General features: G+C 45.1%; 1 long non-coding RNA gene across 1 annotated transcript in view; it reads left to right on the top strand.

The window, feature by feature from the left end:
• The window catches only part of LOC145392230 (uncharacterized), a 90,765-nt gene that overhangs the window by 52,206 nt on the left and 16,767 nt on the right, over window positions 1–21,792 (top strand). Inside the window, exon 3 of the long non-coding RNA XR_013895952.1 lies at window positions 3,591–3,647. This is a non-coding gene — a long non-coding RNA (uncharacterized LOC145392230). The remainder of the gene's footprint in view (window positions 1–3,590; window positions 3,648–21,792) is intronic.

Here is a 21,792-nt window from a genome sequence, read left to right as displayed (position 1 = left end):
TCCTTCCATCTCTCTCGTAAACGTTTGGAGGGGACATGGTGAACACGGGTGCATGTCCTGAACCACCTGTGTCCACGCCCATGTCCCACGTGTCACTCAGGTATTAATCAAGCGGTGAGAGAGGCAGGTGAGATAGACTTTTGGCTCTGGCTGTATTTTATGTTGACCCCCGCCATACGTCAGACACTACATAGATAAAAACACCACACCACCACATTACACCACACCACACCACACCACACCACCTACCCTAAAACCATACGGCCGTACTAGCACAACCACACCACACCACACCACACACCACCTAAGGACGTATGGTATGGATTTACGGGCCGTTTGAAGCGATTTTTTTGTAATCCGACTCCCGCCCCCATCAAAAATCTCCCTCGTTGTTATAGTAGTAGTAGTTCTGGTAGTAGTTGCAGTAGTAGTGGTGGTGGTGGTGGTAGTATAAATGATGGTGGTAATAGTGGTAGTGGTGATGCTAATAGTGATGATGATGGCTGTGATGGTAGTAGTATTGGTAGTAGTAGTAGTAGTAGTGGTAGTAGTAGTGGTTGTTGTTGTTATGGTAATATTGGTGGTGGTGTGTGTGTGTGTGTACGTGTGTGCGTTGCCAGGTACACAAGACCTCTAAATGCGTAATTCCGTAAGTGCGTCGAAGGGGGAGGGGGGGAGGGGAGGGGGAAAGGGGAAGGGTTAAGGGTGGGGGGAAGTGAAGGGGGGGGTCAGAAAGTGGAGAAGAGGAGGGGGGAGAGGGGAGGGGAGGGGAGGAGATTGTATGGGGACATGGAAAGGGAGGAGGAGGAGGGGAGAGAGAGAGAGAGAGAGAGAGAGAGAGACACGCCACCAAGTCCAAAGTCTTTTCTAGGTGATCCGGCCTTATTAGTAAAGACTCGTTATACAAGGGAGAGGGAGAGAGAGAGAGAAGGGGGGGGGGCAAAAAAATGTGTACCCTTTCTCCTGCGCGACCTTCCTCGTGAACCCTTGAGAGAGAGAGAGAGAGAGAGAGAGAGAGATGAAAAAAGTGAAGAATGGATAAAGGTGAAGGAGTGAAAGGAAGGATGGAAGGGAGGGAGGGAGGGAGGGAGGGATAAAGGAAGTGGAGGAAGAGAGCATAAAATAAATACATAAGAACAATAAATGAAAAGGGAAGGAGGAAGAAGAACAGGAAGTAGGGAAACGAAGAAGGAAGGAGAAAGAGGGAGAGGGGTAAGTGAAGGAAGGTAAGGAAAGAAGGGGAGATAGTAAAGGAAGGAAAGAGGAGGAGGAGAGAGGTCAGTAAAGGAAAGAAGGAAAGGAAAGAGAGAGAGGTAAGGAAAGAAAAGGAAAGAGAGAGAGGAGAGACGTCAGTAAAGGAAGGAAGGAAAGGATAGGAAAGATGAGAGAGAGAAGTAAAGGAAAGAAGGAAGGAGGGAAGGAAAATAAGGAGCGAAATGTTAATATATGAGAGACGACTGAAGGAAGGCGAGGTAGAGAGAAGGAGGGGAGGAAGGAAGGGAGGGAGGGAGGGAGTGGAGGCATAAGGAAGATGAGGGAAGAAAGGAAGTGTAAAGAAGGAAGGAAGGAGGTAAAGCTGTAGGGAGGAAAGGGAGAGGAGAGAGGGAGGGAAAGGTGGGAGGGAGTGGAAGCGAGGAAAAAAGTGAGTGAGGGAGGGAAGAAAGGACCTCTGACGAAACGGGAGGGAGAAGGGGAGGGGAAGGGAGGAGGGGGAGGGGAGAGAAAGAAACGGAGGAAGGGAACGAGGGAGATAAGCCTGGAGAGAGAGAGAGAGAGAGGTATGTTAATAGATATAGAGATAGATTAGTAGAGTTTTTATAAGGTAGGAATGTAGTTGCGTAAGTAGGTAGGTAGATACGGAAGTAGGTAGGTAGGTAAGTGGGCAGTGAAGTGGGTAGGTAGGTAGGATGGGAAGTAGGTTGGAAGAGAGTTGCGTAAGTAGGTAGGTAGATAGGTAATGTAGGTAGGAAACTGTGGAAAAGTAGTTGGGTCGGCAGGTGAGTAGGTAGGTAATTGGACAGGTACAGCAGGAACGCTCAGTAACACCCAAGTAGCATTAAGAATATGGGCAGTAACACTCAGTAACACCCAAGTAGCATTAAAAGTATGGGCAGTAACAGTAACACCCAAGTAACAACACTCAGATCTCCACAGGAACGCCTAGTAACACTCAGTAACACTACACAGCAACACTCAGTAACATATGACAGCAACAGAAGTAACTATGTAACACTAAGTAACACCGTAACACTCAATAAGCACTAGTAACACAAGCACTCAACATTATAACACTCAGTAACACTAACACTCCGTAGCACTATAACACTAAGTAACACCAACACCCAGTAACACTCAGGAGTACTACAGCACTAAGTAACACCAACACCCAGTAACACTCAGGAACACTACAACACTAAGTAACACCGACACCCAGTAGCACTTAAGTAACGTTCACCAGCACTCAGTAACATTAAGCAGAAGGTAACAGTAACACGTAGCAGCACTCAGTATCCCTCAGTAACACATTCCCAAATACCCAGTAACTCAGTAACACTATGTAATTCTCAGCAACACGTTCAGTAACACGTAAAGTAACACTGTAGCACTCGGTCGTAATCTCTCTCTCTCTCTCTCTCAAAAGGTCAAGGTGAGTACAACTTGCAAAGGTCACGCTATTTCCGGATTGCTCGATTCATTCCCCAGTCGCATCACGGAACAACGCACAGTTTATAATAGTAGTAGTAGTAGTAGCAGTAGTAGTGGTGGTAGTGGTGGTGGTGATGGTATTAGTATTAATATTAGGAGTGGTGGTGGTGGTGGTGATAGTGGTAGTAGTGATAGTAGTAGTAGTAGCAGCAGCAGCATGAGATTAACACTAGAATATTGTGCTAGTCACGAAGAAGTGCTGTGGAAGGGATCTAGAGGAAGGAACCCAGCAGAAGGACGAAAAAATCTATAGTTAAAATGAGAGACAATTATCTTTTTTTTCTTTTTTTTTCTTTCTTTTTCTTTATATATGGAACTGAGGCAGGTCCATAGCTCAGCATCCTTCTCCGTGGCACTTCTTCGTGACTAGCATCATAGTAATCACAGTCTAGCGTTCAAGAGAGAGAGAAAAAAAATACAAGTTAAAATGAACGGAGTATAGCGCCCTGAAGACTTACGTGATGACGGGAGCGGCTCAGTCTGCGGGTCAGGGCGTGGGTGGGAGTGGGAAGAGAAGTGACGCAGGGTAGACTTTGATAACGTTGACCGCGAGAGAGAGAGAGAGAGAGAGAGAGAGAGAGAGAGAGAGAGAGAGAGAGAAAGAGAGAGAGGATTTTTTTCTGTAATTTATGATTTTTTTTAAAGAAGTGATATGGAAGATTGTAAGCTTTTATTATTATTATTATTATTATTATTATTATTATTATTACTGTTATTATTATTGTTATTATTATTATTGTTATTATTATTGTTATTATTATTATTATTGTTATTATTATTGTTATTATTATTATTATTATCATCGTCGTCATCGTCATCGTTATCACAATCATTATTATTATTATTATTATTATTATTATTTTATTATTATTTTTCTCTTGCAGGAGAAACAACACTCACCTCTCCATAACCAGCCTGGGAGAAAAACCATCTTCTTATACGTAAGTGTAAATTCATGACCTTTTTCAACCTTTTTCAACCTTAAGACGATTTCCCTCAACTTACGGCGTACCTGTAGCCCTGGGGGGGGGTTGACTGGGGGACCTGTCTAACCCCTCCAAGCTTGCAATCCTCCCTATCAGCTTAGCAAAACCCTCTGGAGAAAAGAGAAAAATATTAGGGACGATTTCTTTCAGTTTTGGGGGGCTTTTGGATCCTGGGGGGGTTGATACAGCCCTAATTAACCCCTTCACAGCTAGGGGGTTTATCTGGAGGCTGAGGGAAAGCGTCTGGAGGTACTGATGAGAGATAGGAGGGAGGGGTTGTTAATTTCTCTCTCTCTCTCAAACTGTCCTATATTTTAACACTCTTAGCTCACTCACTTTTTCTTTCTCAATATCAACTACCCTTTTTATATATATATTTTATTTTTTTTATTTTTGGATTTGGTGGAGAGAATGGAAAAAGAGACTGACCAGGAGAGTGCATGTGAGTGAGGTGGAGGGGTGGGGAGGGGAAGGGGGAGACCGAGGATGAGGTGGAGGGATGGGGTGGAGAGGTGTGTTAGTGGGGGGGGGGGTGAATTGGAGAAACGGCAGCGTGATGGCGGGGGACAGGGTGACGTGGAGGCGATTTGTTTGTGACTACCCCTTCCCTGATTAAGGCGTCTGGCTGTAGAGAAGATAGATGTTTTAGCAGTAGTTTTGATAGTAAGGGTCAGTTTCTAAGCAGTAGTTCCCTAGCAGCAGTTTCCTAGCAGTACCCCAGCAGTTTCTTGGCAGCAGTTTCTCAGCAGCAGTTTCCTAGTAGCAGTTTCGCAGCAGCAGTTTCGTAGGAGCAGTTTCGCAGCAGCAGTTTCCTAGTAGCAGTTTCTCAGCAGCTGTTTCCTGACAGTTTCTTAGCAGTACCCCAGCAGTTTCTTGGCATTACCCCAGCAGTTTCTCAGCAGCAGTCCTAGCAGTTTCCTAGCTCTAGTTTCTCAGCAGCGTTTCCTAGTACTAGTTTCTCAGCAGCGTTTCCTAGTACTAGTTTCTCAGCAGCAGTTTCTTATCAGTTTCCTAGCAGCAGTTTCTTATCAGTTGTTTCCCAGCAGCAGTTTCCTAGCAGCACTTTCCTAGCAGTGTCCCAGCAGTATAATTACATAATCATTACATAACACAGCCCCGGACATTCCCCTGTACCACCGACCCTATTCATAAACATTCTTGAAATTTCACAGAATCAGGGACCGTATACATAAACGTTCTTTGAAATGTCACAGTATCAGGGACCCTATTCATAAATATTCTTAATTCACGGTATCAGGACCTTATTCATAAATGTTCTTAAGCTTGACCACCAGCCAGACGACGTACAATTAGACAAATTATTATTATTATTATTATTTAGTAGTAGTAGTATTAGTATTAACTACTACAACAACACTTACTACTACAACTACTACTGCTACAATTCCAGTTCTCACTTTCCTCTGCTGACTAAAGTTGAGAGAGAGAGATAGAGAGAGATAATCATACTGTATACACTTAATTAATATCCCTTGTTTGGTGTGAGCTGGGGAGAGGGCAGCGAAATGGCGGGGGACAAGGCGTCGTGGAGGCGATTTGTTTGTGGCCACCCCTTAATACCGGCGTCTGGCTATAGATAAATTGTTTGGCTATTCAGTATTTGGGGTGGTAATTATAGACCATCTTAGACAACCCAGGAGGAAGAAGTTTTATGAATATGGCGCCAAGAAAGCTGACAGCACCATAAGGAACTCTAACATCCGGGCCGATATTTATAAAGCATCTCAGTTTCCCGTAGACCTGATTCATAAACTTTCTTGAGTCGAAGTTTTGTGTAAGTGCATATTATACTTAAATCATCACTTAAGTACCTACCAGACACTTACAACCAAACCAGAGTGAATTATATACTTAAATCAACACTTAAGTACCTTCCAGACACTTACAACCAAACCAGAATGAATATTATCTTTTTAAATAACTTTATCTCGAGTCATTTAGCAACCAAACACTCCTAAGTCAAAGAGGACTGTCATTATCTTAATCACAACTACCATACATCTCGCAAATTAGCCCTGTAATTATTGTCAAAATTGTGATAAATTGAAACAGCTGCTGATAAAGATAAACGGACGCTTGTTTACCGTAGAAACTGAGAGAGATTCTTTATCAGTACGCCCCTTGCTGATAAGAACATATTCGTAGCAGTTTGCCTTTATCTGGAGTCATTTTAAGCCATTTTTCGCTAATATTCTGCTCCTGGGGTGTTTGGCAGCTGTGGAAGTGAAGATAAAGGTATAAACAATGAATTATTTATACAGTTTAAGCTCTGGAATGTTTATAAATACTGTGGACGATGGTACTTTTCAAATTAAAAATCGATTCACTCTACTTTGGTCTTGAAATACTTGGTATCTGTATAAGTGACGCTAAAAGTATATATAAAAAGTATTATACATATTGTGGGGCTGTATGATGACCAGAGAAAAAAAACAAACAATCCTATAAACAGCTACAAACCCGAGAAAGATCATAAATACGTCTTCCTGGGTACGGAGCCCTGTTTACACCCGCCATACTTGCGCTGCCAGGCCGTACCCTCATCCTCCCTTTCCCTCCCTCCCCCTCTCTCTTTTTCCCCCCTCCGCCCCTCCCTCCAGCCACGTGGGGGACTGGCATCTCTCCAGTAGTGCCACATCTGGTCAGGGAGGAGGGAGAGGGGGAGGGGGAAGAGATAGTGAGAGAGCAAAAAGATAAAACGAGAGTGAGGGCGTGGGAGAGCCAAGTGCGGTACGACAGTTTGGGCCGACTTTGGGGACACTCCGCGCTGCCAAACGTATGATGATGGATTGTCTGCTGTTTCTGCTATATTTACCGCTGCCTCTGCTTGGCGTCTGCTGCCAGGGGTACTGTTGGGTGTACGTTTAATAATCCCGCCCAAAATAGCCACGTATATGCCGGGAAAATCGCTGCAATAGCTCTCATTTTCCGGTGTTTGAATTGTTCCGGGTATTGGCGGTATCGTAACTCATTTAACGGGTATTGTAAGTCACACCGATATATTTTGCTGACGGTAGATGCAGTAGGGTTATCGGTAATGTAATCCATGCAGTGGGGTTCTCGGTAATGTAATCCACGAAGGTACATACGTGGGTGACTGTACTGAACGACCGGCGGTGGGAAATATAATGTGTTCGGCTACTACTGCTCCGGACCCGGATTTAGTACTGTAGCTAAGCATTTTGCTTCCTTTATTACTTTTGTGTGTATATATTAGATTATATTACAAAGCTAAGCATTTTGCTTCCTTTGTTATTTTTGTGTGTTTGTATTACTATTTTGCTTAAAAGAAAAAAAATACTAATGTAAGGATTAAGAAGGATTCAAGCGTCTTTAAGTAGCATTGGAACGCTTATAAACCACTCAACACCTTAAGTTTCTCTGTTATGTTAAGTTATTTACTTTTCATGGAAATTTGTGATATTATGATGTGATACTATAAAAAATGCAATTATTGTATATTGTAAGCCACCACTTCTTCAGTATTACATGATTCCTAAAGGCAGCTTTGCCACTTCAAACTTCTTATACACCACGCGTTTCGCCATCTATACTTTAGGCGGAAAATTTACCAAACAAGACACACACCACCGCTCTGGCCGAGTAAAAATGCTCTTTTTCCCCTTGAATAGGGTAAGTTATGCTAAATTCTAACTGTAATCATAGCTATACAATGAATTTGTGGTTAGGATGTGATCTAAATCAAATGGCAGGCTAGTCATAAACTGTGATCAAGTCAGGTAATACGATTAGACATGTTTTTATAGTACTGCATCTACAGAAGTTATGTTATTTTTTTTTTTGGTACTACGATATGTGTAATTGTTCACAGGTGTCAGATTGGTGTCAGTAAATGAGCAACTAGAGTCCACCCACACTGGACTATACAGGACCTCCTAACCTTCCTTTAGTACCATCAGGGAACGGACACGGGCATTGCAGTAGCGTGTCCATGCGTGTCCAAAATCCCTCCCTCACACACACACACACACACACACACACACACAAGAAGCGGTGTCAGGCATATGCAAGCCGACCGCAATAATACATACATACATGCTCATACATACATACATACATGCTCATACATGCATACATAAATTGAAGGTCTGAGTTTTTGAAGTGTGTTTGGATGTTTTTTTTTTAATATGCAAAGAAGAAAGAACCAAAGGCTGCAGTAGTGACGAAGTAAATGGTGCAAGATTGTGTGTGTGTGTGCTCTACATTCCAGCAACCTTGACTGTCGTACCCTAGTAAAGATAACTCTAATTTTAAAGCTACCTCACTATCGTGTCACCTTATAAACTTTCTTGACGAAGATGCAAGATTCTCTCTCTCTCTCTCTCTCTCTCTCTCTCTCTCTCTCTCTCTCTCTCACACACACACACACACACACACACACACACACACAAGTAAACAGGAGTGAATGTCAACGCGAAAAAACACAATTTATCACTCGTATTCATGAAAATTATTAAACCCTTACGAAAACTAGTCAAAAACACAGCCTAAGACCCGTTATAAATTCAAATCCTTTAACTGTCGGTTCGAACACCCTTTGGCCTAACGGACGGATTTAAAGGGATTCGAACCCTTCCCCCGCGTCCCCTCACAGCGTACAGTCAGATCAATAATTTCTTCACACTTGCAGCTCTCCAAGAGGATGATTACACCCTGTTTAGTTAGCGATAAGGGCCGTTTTAGCAGGATCGTAGTGCGGTGTGATGAGGTTGTGGAGTGTTGGGTGTATGTGTGTGTGTTTTGTTTTGCTGTGGGTGTTTTTTGTATACTTAGCTTTCTGTTTAGCTGTGTATTTGTAAACAGATGGATAGATAGATAGATAGGGAGGTAGATAGATACATAGGGAGGTAGATGTGGATAGGAATGGTTTCTATCTATCAATCATGTCAGCCGATAGATCTGTCTCTTACCCCCCCCTCCGTATACATATATCGATAGCATTTAATCTGCCTACCTGCATTTTTGTCTTTGTATACCTGCGGGGCTCTCCGTATCGCTAACACATCCCCCGCTACCACAGTTACCACCACAACCACCACAGTTACCACCAGTCACCACAGTTACCACCACAACCACCACCAGTCACCACAGTTACCACCACAACCACCACATTTACCACCAGTCACCACAGTTACCACCACAATAACCAGTTACCATCACAGTCACCACAGTTACCGCCACAGCTACCACAGTTACCACCACAACCACCACAGTTACCACCACGACTACCAGTTACCACCACAATCACCAGTTACTGCCACAATCACCACAGTTACCACCACGATTACCACAGTTACCACCACAATAACCACAGTTACCACCAGTCACCACCACAGCCACCAGTTACCACCACAATCACCACAGTTACCACCACAGGTACCACCACAACCACCACAGTTACCACCACAGCTACCACAGTGACACCACAGTCACCAGTTCCCACCACAATCACCACAGTTACCACCACAATCACCAGTTACCACCACAATCACAAGTTACCACCAGTCACCACAGTTACCACCACAACCACCACAGTTACCACCACAGTCACCATATTTACCACAATCACCAGTTACCACGACAGCCACCACATTTACAACCAGTCACCACAGTTACCACCACAACCACCCCAGTTACCACCACAATCACCGCAGTTACCACCACAATCACCACAGTTCCCACCACAATCACCACAGTTCCCACCACAGTTCCCACCACAACCACCAGTTACCACCACATTCACCATTTACCACCACGACTGCCACAGTAACCACCACAACTACCGTACCACCGTAGCTACTACAATTACCACCACAACTACCACATCTGCCAACCACAGTTACCACCACAACTACCCTACCACATTTACCACAGTTACCATCACGACTGCCAGTAAGCACCTTAACTACCACAATTACCACCTCAGCTACCACAATTACCACCTCAGCTACCACAATTACCACCACAACTACCACAATTACTTACCAACATCGCACATCTGAAGGACGGTAGGTGTGCGGTAGGTCAGGGAAGGAGGGAGAGAAAGAGAGAGAAGGAGGGAGGGAGGAAGGGAGGAAAAGAGGTGAGGATAGGTCATGGTTGGGGGTGATGGGGGGAGAGGAGAAAGAGAGCAGTGACAGACATACAGACCTACGAAGAGAGAAAGAGAGCGAGGGGAGAGAGAGAGAGAGAGAGAGAGAGATGAACGATGGGGTTAAGGAGAGATTGATAGATAGAAATAGGTAGATGGAGAGAGAGAGGGAGGAGGGGGTGGAGGGAGAGAGAAGGGGCGGGGGGAGGAGGGGGGGTGGGGGAGGGAACATCATCAACTTCGTACCCTGTGCTTCGTTTAGCTTCTCTCTCTCTCTCTCTCTCTCTCTCTCTCTCTCTCACACACACACACACACACACACACACACACACACACACACACACACACACACACACACACACACACACACACACCGGCGTCGAGTTTGCAAGGTCGATGAGTGCCATGAGTGTCTTGTTGTTGTTGCCCTTGTTATTTATTCTCATTACTCCTGTTTTGTGATTTCGTTATTGATGTTATTTTCGTTATTGTGGTGATTGAGACGATGATGTTATTGATATATTTCTTCAGCCTGTGAAAAGTGGCGAGTAGAGGCCCTAGAGTTTATTAAAAATGTGTTTGTTTTTGTGTGTGTGTGTGTGTGTGTGTGTATTGATGCTTGTGTACGTGTCATAGCTATGGTGATTACCTGTGTGTACGCGCCTAGATGAACAGCAATATGTGTTCTCTCTCTCTCTCTCTCTCTCTCTCTCTCTCTCTCTCTCTCTCTCTCTCTCGTTCTGTGTGTGTGTGTGTGTGTGTGTGTGTGTGTGTGTGTGCTACGTGTCCTAGTGTTCGTGTAGGTGTAGGTGTGGGGTGTGTGCGCGCGCAGGTGTGTAGGTATGATCAATAATAGGTAGCTCTCCTGACCTACTTCACTACCCCCCATCACCCCCTCACCCCCCCATCTCCCCCACACACCCCTATCATCGACCTATTCCCCCCACCTCCCACCATCACCCCACTCTGCTACTCCCCACACACTTCCCGTCTCTCTCTTTCTCTCTCTCTCTCTCTCGCTCTCTAATTCAATTCCATCCAGCTTCTTCCTACACTCCCTCAGCGACTTACCCAAACCTACTCAGATGTCAACACGGTCTTCGAGTCACTCCTAACTCTTCCCTTTACGTCCCTATTAACCCCGCTTTCTCTCCTCATGTTCACTATTTTCCTACTCTCTCTACTTCCTCGCTTTTCCTTGAACCCGTCATCCCCTAAAAATCCGCAGAAATCCCCCAGGCTCGCAGCTAAATCAAAAAAATAGGGAAACGTGCCATGTCTTGGAATTTGGCGGGAAAACAAGCGGCCATGATGCACCACACAGGCGTCCCGGATCAGCTGTTCGATGTAAACATTGCCCCTACACAACAAGGGTATTTTCACGTAATTGCGTTCCTTCTTCACCTACGCAGTTCACTTTGGCGTATCATTTTCCTTAGACATTTATGAATATTTAACGTGTTTTACTAATACATTCTTAATTCTGTATATCTGTGTATATTAATTTGAATCTACTTATCCTACTTATCCCTCGTCACCCCAGCTACCACGAATACCACAACAGCCAGTACTACCACCGCTACCACCTACCACTACCTTGGCAACCACAAAAACTATCCTGACTTTTAAGTACAGAGTGTGACAAAAGTTTGCTTTGTTGTGCCTCTGCTTTACAGTTGGGATAAATACAAACACTCTCTCTCTCTCTCTCTCTCTCTCTCTCTCTCTCTCTCTCTCTCTCTCTCTCAAGAGTCATGCAACCCAGTCACACACACACACACACACCCTGCAAGCAGCTGCCTCTATCATTACCATCCAAAGTTACGGTACGCGAGGAAAAGACGAGTTTGAGGGAATTTTTTGGGTGGTGGTGTGTGTGTGTGTGTGTGTGTGTGTGTGTGTGTGTGTGTGGAGATGGTGATAGTGGAATTGATAGAGGCGATATTGGTGGTAGTGGTGGTGTGCCTAGTAGTAGTAGCAGTAGTGGTGGTGTGCGTAGTAGCAGTAGTGGTGATGTGCGTAGTAGTAGCAGTGGTAGTGGTGATGTGCGTAGTAGTCATAGTAGCTTAGTAACTTGATATTCCCGTCGGGCTGGTCTGGCATTAGGGCCGCCGATAGCGACGTAGTAGTAGCGAGTCGTGGCGGGGACTACGACGGACCTGGTAGTGACGTACAGTGGTCGTTGGTGCTGTAGTGGTAGTTGTAGTGGTAGATGTAGTGGTAGTGAGACTTTATATTAACGTAGAGTAGTTGTAGTTGTTGTAGTAGTTGGACTAAGTTTACGAAAGTCAGTCTAGCAGCTGTTATTTTAGTTGTGGTGTAGTAGTAGTAGAAGTAGTAGTAGTAGTTGTAGTAGTAGTAGTAGTTGTTGTTGTTCTTCTTCTGTTTCTTCTTCTTTTCCTCCTCCTCCTCTTCTTCTTCTTCTTCTTCTTCTTCTTTTCCTCCTCCTCCTCCTCCTCCTCTTCTTCTTCTTCTTCTTCTTCTTCTTCTCCTAGTAGCTGGACTCTTCATATCAGCGTATAGCAGTATTTTTTTTTTATACAGGACGATCTCTAGGAGCGGCTTTGTCCGTCCTCCTCTCACTAACGATTTTCGGCCGAGATGTGTTGCACTCCCGTAGGTTTTAGCGACTTAGGGAGGCACACCACACCACACAAAATTACTATCCCTCACCACACCACACCACAGCTCACCGCACCACACGAAAGTAGCATCCTTCACCACACAAAATTACTATCCCTCACCACACACCCACCACAACACACCAAATCACCCTCCCGGCCCGCAGCACACCACACCACACCACACCACACAACACAAAAACCATCCCTCACCACACCACACCACACCAAGGGCATTAACCGATGGGCCCTGAAGCTCCCGCATCTCGTAATTTTATACTTATTGTAGCTGGCTCTTGAAATTAGCTGAGGTAGTGATTGTTTTTTCCTAGTTGTATTTTTTGTTTTAGTTATTGTTATTGTTTTTTATTTTTTTTCTCTATATTCTAGTGAAATTAAGGGTAGTAAATAATGGGTATTTTCTGTTTTCCTTTCTTTTGAATCCCTAATAATGTAAATAAAGGAATTAAAGAAAGAGTGGATAATATTTTTACTCAAGGCCGACTTTGCTAAGGAACATGGTACCTGGGAACCTTTATTTATGTATTTAATTTATTTATAGTCCTTTTAATTGATTGTTGTAAATTTGTCTTTAAAGGAATTAAGTAGAATTACAAAGCTAAATATTAATAATAATAAGAAGAAGAATGTGATGATGGTGGTGATGATGATGATGATGGTGAAATCTGTGTTGCGTAGGCTATTTGCGTATCTTGTCAACACTAATTCAGCGTACGGTTGCATGCAGAGGCGGTGGTGTGGTGTGGGTACATGATTTATAAATGTTTTTGTCCATTACGGGTGTTTAAATGTGACTGGAGAGGCGGGCGACGAAAACAAAGTAGGTTACATTTGCGTCATCAGCAGGGTAGCCGGTACTGTCAGGGACCTCTCTCTCTCTCTCTCTCTCTCAGATGCGGAAAAAAATAGCAACTTTACTGCAGGAGAACAGTTAGAAGTGGCTTTTAAACACGCTTGCCGGATGCTAAGCTAGATGGCGCGCGTATCAGGGAGTAGCGGGTTCGTCAGCGTCTAGGCATGTTGGCACGGGGCGTTGTTTTCCTTCCTTGCTCAACGTCCGTCCTGAGCAGGCTACGATAAAGGAGGAAGGGGAAAATAAACTCTTTAAAAAAAATAATAAGCATGGCAACTTGGCCGGGTATGCATCCGTGGTGAGAATTATTAAAGGAATGTCGTTAGCTGGTAGGTCGGATTTACATGTTTAACTCTGTAGCTTCCTTTATTATCCTGAGGCAGTAACAGATAGGTACGAAGAGGAGAAGAAACATTAAAAAATTCAGTGTGCCAGGAAATAAATCCACATAGATTAAAAAAGGAATGTCTGTTGTTTTGGTTCAAAATTTTTCCCTTACCCGCCCTCCCCATACGTCCATCCTGAGTAACTGAAGAGAAAACGAGGGGAAGTAAATAAATAAGTAAATAAAAACCAACGTATCAGGGAATTAGCCCAGGCAGAGAATTTTAAAGGAATGTCGGTGGGTTGGTTGGGCTAGTTCACCACAGTCGCCCGCGGAACCACTTTCACTTGTTACTTTACGAACTTTTTCTGCGAACTCGTAATCATTGGTCGGGGCGGGAGAAAGTACGCACAGTCCACGGCGTTACATTATTGGCCAGGAAATTAGAAAGGCAACTACGACGAATATGTAGAAGGAATTGACCGGCGGAGAGGGAGAAACGCGGACAAAGTAAAAATGCGAGGCTGAGAATTTTTCCCGCCAAGACAGACGACGTAAACAAGAGGATCACAACACCATCACCCCGGAGAACCACACAATCCCTCTTACCCCTTTCTCTCTCTCTCTCTCTCTCTCTCTCTCTCAATACAAATTCGGCGCAAATTCCTCTGGTTTGGGTGGCGTGTTTTTGTGCGACTACGTGGTTGTCTGAGGGGGTATATTTGGACTCTCTCTCTCTCTCTCTCTCTCTCTCTCTCTCTCTCTCTCTCTCTCTCACGATTTTATTTAGCATATGAGAGACGTGAAACTGGAGGGGTTATAGTTATTATTATTAGTAGTAGTAGTAGTAGTAGCATGAATACTACTAACACTACTAATGAAAACGGCATACGAGAGAGAGAGGGATTAACTCGACAAGATTTAATTAGGTTCAGGTAGTTTTGTGGCAGTGTTGTTGTTGTTGTTGTTGCTTTTTTTCCTTGTTTTTGTTGACCTTGCTGTTGTTGTTACTTTTATTCTTGTTGCTGTTGTTGTTGTTGTTGCATTTGTTGTCGTTCTTGTTGTTGTTCTGGCCCCAGGTTCGTCTGAAACGTGAACCCAGTGGACTGCAGGCTGAAGTTACGTCGCCCTTCTCCTGTACTCCACCATCCTGCTTTGGGGGGAGTTCTGAAGCGTTTGTATAACCGGGTAAATGGATCCGCGTAGTTATACAGTGCCACTACGTGAAGGCGCCTTGGGATAGTGTAAAGGAAGAATTGACCGCGACTGTACATCTCGACCCTTTCACTCTGGAACTGTCTCCCTCTGTGTTTATTTCCCTCCTCCTATGATCTCCAGTCTTTTAAACGCAGTGTGTCCAGGCATCTCGAAATGAACGGATCTTGAATTTGGCTCTCTTTTGTATTTTTTTTTTCATGGAAGGAACGTTTTGCGGGCTCAGCCTTTGGTTCCTTCTTCCTTGGAGTATGTCACCTTCCTTCAGACGGGCCTAGTGATCTCAAGACAGACTTTCATAAAGGGAGGAGTTACGAGAAGCCTTCAGTCAGCCCTTCCACATCTCAGGGTCGCTCCTAAGGTTAGAATAAGTCGGAAATTAATCGGAGTTACGTAAACAGAGGGGTCTTGGATTGTGAAATGGTGGCTCACTTCCTGCAGCATAGTTGAAATTTCCATCAGTGAGGTAAGATGTGGGATTGGTCTGATAGGTGAAAGATTGGTCTGATAGGCGAGAATAAACCGCATATTGTCTTCTGTTAAGTAGCTACCATTAACACTTATTATATCCTTTTTACTCTAACTTGGCCTAAAATTGCCATCTTATTGAACGCTGAGTTGTAACAAGAGAGACAGGGCGACATGGAGGCGATTTGTTTGTGGCCACCCCTTACGAGATTAGGGCATCTGGCGATAGATAGATAGAACAAGAGATTAACACCAGAAATGCGATGCTAGTCACGAAGAAGTGCTCCTTTCGATATTTGGAAGATAGAAATAGCACAGAAGAGAAAGGTTGTGTGTGGTATCCAAAATAAATCGCTTAGTCAGAGGTGCTTGGAAATACGAGTCCAAATCAGGGTGGGATGGTGGTGGATGAAGAGGGGGGAGGTGGTAGGGGGAGTATACCCTGTGAAGATAAGAACTGAAGATTGATATTGACGATGATGAGGAGGAAGAAGAGAAAGAAGAGGAGGAAGAAGAAGGAGGAGGAGGAGGAGAAGAAAGACTAAGAAAACTATCCCAGAACAAGATTATGGTGGCTTGGGGGAGTACACACTGTGAAGATGAACATTGTGTAGATATTGGAACGAAAAATTTCCCGCCACTTTGGTAACGATGTCTGTCCGTCCGTCTGTCTGTTTGTCTGTCACGTTTAAATACTTTGCTGGTGATGTATGTTCTTTTTCTTGCTAATTCAAACCATTTTAATTCAAGTAATAATAATAATGATAATAATAATAGTAGTAGTTGTAGTAGTGGTAGTAGTAGTAGTAAAACATGTGCTTATAATTATCAGGTTATTGAAGTGTGTGTGTGTGTGTGTGTGTGTGTGTGTGTGTGTGTGTGTGGAGGCCATGTATTGATCTGTTGGGGTGCCTCAGTGACATGACTCTGCACTTCCTCCCTACCTCCCCCTCCCTCCCCACCTGCCACTGCTTACCTACTTCCCTCCCTCCCTCCCCACCTGCCACTACTTACCTACTTCCCTCCCTCCCTCCCCACCTGCCACTACTTACCTACTTCCCTCCCTCCCTCCCCACCTGCCACTACTTACCTACTTCCCTCCCTCCCTACCCGCTACTGCTTACCTACTTCCCTCCCTCCCTCCCTACCTACCGACCTACCTACCTACCTACCTACCCCTCTCTTCACCTTACCTACTTACCTCCCTCCCTCCCTCCCTCCCTATCTATCTACCTACCTACCTAACCTACCTACCCTCCCCTATCTCTTTACCTCCCTCCTTCCCTCCCTCCCTCTGTCCCTTCCTCCCTCCAACCTCTCCATACCTGCCTGCCTCACCTCCCCCTTTTTTCTTACCTACTTCCCAGGTCTCTCTCTCTCTCTCTCTCTCTCTCTCTCTCTCTCTCTCTCTCACACACACACACACACACACACACACTAAATATCAAGAAGAGAAAAAGAGCGAGATGAATGAACGTAAAGAGAGAGAGAGAGAGGTTGCAAGAGAGCGGACGTGAAGGTAGCAGCGCCTCTTTAAATGCTTTGTCTGTATTTCGCACTTGAATGAAATGGTAGTTGTGGTGGTGGTGGTGGCGGTGGTGGTGGCGATGGTAGTAGTGGCAGTGGTGGTGGTTGTGGTATTGGTGGTGGTGGTTGCGGTGGTGGTGGTGGTGGTAGTAGTGGCAGTGGTGGTGGTTGTGGTATTGGTGGTGGTTGTGGTGGTGGTGGTGGTGGTGGTGATGATGATGGTGGCGGTGGTGGTTGTGGTGGTGGTAGTTGTGATCGTTGTTTCTTGTAGTAGTAGTAGTAGTAGTGTAGTAATAGTTAATATCCATTTTCATTCTCGTAGCAGAATGCGTTGGTAATCGTTTTCATTGATAACACAAATGATAATAAAAAACACACAAGATTACAAGATCGTACGGAAAACAAGACAAGGATAGCCAAGAAGGGTGCTCTCCCCCACCCTCCAAACCCTCCTTCGAAACCGGCAGGGAAAAATTAGGAAAAACACACAGCAGTATAGAAAAAAAAACTGACATGGAAATTTTATAGGAAGGGGCGAAAGAGAACCATACTCATTATTAAAATCTATGGTCTGCTCACTCAAACTTGGCCCAGATTTTCGTCCCTTTGCAGATTATTTCCCATCATAGCTCAGTGGCGGATTATGACTACTGCTGCTGCTGCTCCATGTCCTTTCCATAGCACTTCTTCGTGACGAGCATCGTATTCTAGTGTTAATCCCGTGCTGAAGATTAGTAATTAAGATGGAGAGATTGTAATTCAGTGACTGTTTAGATGCATAATATAAACAGTGATATTTCTCTTCTCATATTTACATTATTGGGTCTTACTGTATTCCTTTCATTTTAACGTGGCCCAAATTTTCGTCCTTTTGTAGCTTATTTCACGTAGCTGAGTGGCGGAAAACGTGAATGCTCCGGCTATACATCCTCTCCATTGCACCGCTTCGTGACTAGCATCGTATTCTAGTGCCAGGCTCTTGTTACAGCTCGGCATGCACGATGGGGAGATGGCAGTTTTACGCCAAGTTAAAGAGGAAAATAATCACAAGTCTCTCTAATCTAATCGTTATCTCCCAGTGGACGCAGCACCAACACCATCCCTGCCTCTCTTCCTCCATTCATCCACTGTTCCATCGCCAAATCAGTCGCTGTCTACCTCCTTTCTTAAACAGGACTTCCCAACTACATAGGAAGTTGTTTCTCTCTTGCCCGTTCAGTTTATCACCATCTTCATCATCACTGTCGCTCCACTTTAAGCAGTTATTTTATTTTTTTAGACACACCTTCTCTATCCTGGTGAGATGAGCTCTTTCCCTCAGCTAGCTAATTGAAAAAGCAGTGCCAGACCTTAGTGATGTGGTTCTCCGTTCACAATTCCTCTCTCCATAGCGATAATCTTGTCAGTCAGTCAGCTTTTGCAACTCCATACCTCGCTTCCTCACACGCAAAGAGAGCACATCCATCCACTCTCCTCCTGGTCTACCTCGCCTCTTTTCACCTTCATGTTGTTTATAGTACATCAAGGATCTTACAGTAAGCTCATCTCTCTTTCTCTCTCTCTCAACCCATCACACTGACTCACCCTGCCACAACACCCATCACAATTATTCACACTTTCCAATCACACTCACACTTACAAACCTCTGAACCACACTGCGGAGATGGTGGCCACAATTACCCAACAACACAGTATGATATTCGTAAATCCTAAACACCCTATTCACAGTTCACCCCCATCACCATTCCCATTCCCTCGTCACAAGTTCTGACCTTCCTTATGACCCCGTCCCTTGTAAATAGACCCCTCCTGGTGACCTCACACGCCCCTGTCTCACTCCAACCCCGATATCAAACCATTCACTAGGCCATGTGACTCGTACACTTGCTTCACAATAGTAGTAAAACTCGGGATTAGGCAGGTTCCCATCCACACCATACACAAGCCATCACCTCCCTAATCTCACCCTAGTCACCGCACCATACTCTTGTTCCAGCACCATAAGCGCCATTAATGCAATTGTTATTATTATTATTAGTAGTAGTAGTAGTAGTAGTAACGGAGTGAGTGGAGTCTAGGGGTGCGCAGTATCCCCTCCCAGACGGTCTGACCCACATTCCCCACCACACCACACCCCTTTCCTCCCCTCCCTTCCCCTCAACACCCCTCCCCTCCCCTCCTTGCCCCTTCTGTCCCCTCCACACCCTCCCCTCCCCACCCCACCACGGCCTTGGGGAGAGGGGGTGCATAAACCAGCTGGAGAGAGAGAGAGAGAGAGAGAGAGAGAGAGACCTGATGTAGTCATAATTGTGTACACTAGTGTCTGTTTACTCTTGCCGGCATAGCTATATTCAGTAACACACACACACACACACACACACACACACACACACACACACACACACACACACACACACACACACACACACACACATTCTCTCTCTCTCTCTCTCTACGTCATTCCACCTAAATATTTGCGGTAAGGGAGTTGGCCTGGGGGTGGGGAGGGGAGAGGGGTAGAGAGAGAGAGTTGGGGGAGAGGAAATGATTTGGCGGGGGGAGGGGAGAAGCGAAAGTGGGAGGGAAGAAAAGAATGTGTGTGTGTGAGAGAGAGAGAGAGAGAGAGAGAGACTTTATTTCACGTAGCTCAGAGACAGGATAGGATAATACTATGGGTTTGCGGCCTTGCCATAGCACTTCTTCGTGACTAGCACCATATTCTGCTGTTAATCTCGTGTCACTATAGCACTTCTTCGTGACTAGCACCATATTCTGCCATTAATATCGTCACCATGGCACTTCTTCGTGACTAGCACCATATTCTTCTATTAATATCGTCACCATAGCACTTCTTCGTGACTAGCACCATATTCTGCTATTCATATCGTTACCATAGCACTTCTTCGTGACTCGCACCATGTTCTGCCAACGAGAGAACGAGGGGGGGGAGGGGGGTCCAAGTCGGGCCAAAACTGTTAGATTTTTTCCGATCAACTCAGCTTATTTCTGTAGGTTGTAAATTCATGCATCACTGAGCCTTATTTCCTCCTTCCCTCTCTCTCTCTCTCTCTCTCGATTTGATGTAGGTGGCTGTAGAGAGAGATAAAGGTAATCTGTGGAGGCCTGTGGGTTTTGTGCTTATTGACGTTATAGATTCTTTTATAGCCTTTTTTTTTTTTAGTTTGTATTTTTATAAGAGTTTGTCTAGTATGCCCTCTAAATATTTCCATTTTCTCCTATTAATTACATTCTCTTTTTATGTTTAATGGGTAACTATTAATCTTAACTGTGGAAAATATGATCCTTTGCATGCACCAGACACATACTCTCTCTCGTTTCAAACACTTGTCACTCTCCCGTCCCCGCCATTCTACCTGTCCCAACCACACCCTCACGAACAGGAACCCTCACGGTGTGTTTTCTCTCCCCTCTCTCTCCTCCTTCCCTCCTACATCTCTCCCCTCTCTCACATCTTCCCCTCTCCCTGCCGTCCCACCCACCCATTTCCCAGTCCTTTCCTGACCTGTTTCTCCTCGTGTCAAACAGTACAGAATCTATTATCGTGAATCATACAAAGCCTATACTGCCGCGTGCCTGAGCTTTCTGTTTCGTCTCGTTACCCTGCTGTCATCTGCCTTCAGGAAGCTTTCCCTCACTCTCGTAGACCCAGACCCCCACTCAGGCTTTGCGGTCGCCACTGTTATCGTACCCATTCTGGCTGAGGCCTCGTTGTACGTTCATTGCTCATCCTATTCCTCACTCTCTCCTTGCTGCCTTATGTGCCTTTTCTCTTTCCTCTCTCTTTCACCTAATTCGTCTCACTGTCAGTGATGCCTTTTTGTATATATGTAATGTACCTCGTCATGGGCTAACAGTCCTTCTGTTGTCTCTGCTTTCTGTGTACTGTATTCCTATCAGTCCAACTGGAGATGACCCCGCCACTTCACCTACCTGCCGCACGTCTCCTGTCTTCTTCCTGGGAGACATGAATACCTCTCATTCGTGAGGTGGTTCCTGTTCCTTTCCTGCAGGTAATCACCTCCATGATATTGCCACCAAACATCATCAGCATCCTTTCCCCACTCCTCAGACCACTCATGTTGGGGATGGCAATATCGATTTGGTCCTCAGACCTACATTGTCACTGTCGACATTGTCTCTACCCTCATCTCCGACCACAGTGCGATCTTTGACACGTAATTCCATTCCCATCTTACATTCCAAGCCCCACCATATCAGGAAAAATTAATATTTCTCCTCCGTCACAGCTCTCTGTTCAGGACATGCCAAACACTTGTTTTGTCAGTCACTTATTTACATCAACCACTGTATACCTTCCTAGTTGCCATAGTACAGGAATTTTACATCATGCTGCAAGTCAGCCGTACGAGATTCTCCGTCCGTCAAGTGAATGGATGATAGTAAGGGGGAGGTGCGGAGGGTGGCAGCAGAAGCATGCAGGGCTGACTGTACGTCTGACAGCTCCACGACTATCTCACTGCTGCCAGGTCCTTCCACAACCTCAGGCACATTGTTAGACAGGGGTATTGACCTGACCGAGTTGTTCAGTCATCTGAGTCTCCCTCCCACTCTCTCCACCACAGCTGTGTGGAATATGCCAGTGATCTTGCTCACAAATGGTCCACACCGTCCCAACTGACATTCATGCCTCCGCCTACCAGTGTTCGCCTGTTGGCTGGTAGCAAAAACAGGCTAGAACACGTTGCAGAGGCCCATAGCACTGCCTCATCTTTCTGTGACCACCCCATTACCAGTAATAATTTGCGCCTTGCGCAAGACACAGCAGTTTCCCAGGGTGATGACTGGATCCCCTATACCATACTAGACATATGTTACTCTGGTTCCTGGGAATCTCTCAACCCACATTGTTCAGATTCAGTCTCTCTGAGGGCATTCTCATAGAGGAGTGGACCCGC

The sequence above is a fragment of the Coenobita brevimanus genome, chromosome 21, assembly GCF_032717465.1.
Source record: "Coenobita brevimanus isolate Jiangsu-jjx chromosome 21, ASM3271746v2, whole genome shotgun sequence".
NCBI classification, from domain to species: domain Eukaryota; kingdom Metazoa; phylum Arthropoda; class Malacostraca; order Decapoda; family Coenobitidae; genus Coenobita; species Coenobita brevimanus.
This window is presented reverse-complemented; position numbering and strand designations above follow the sequence as displayed.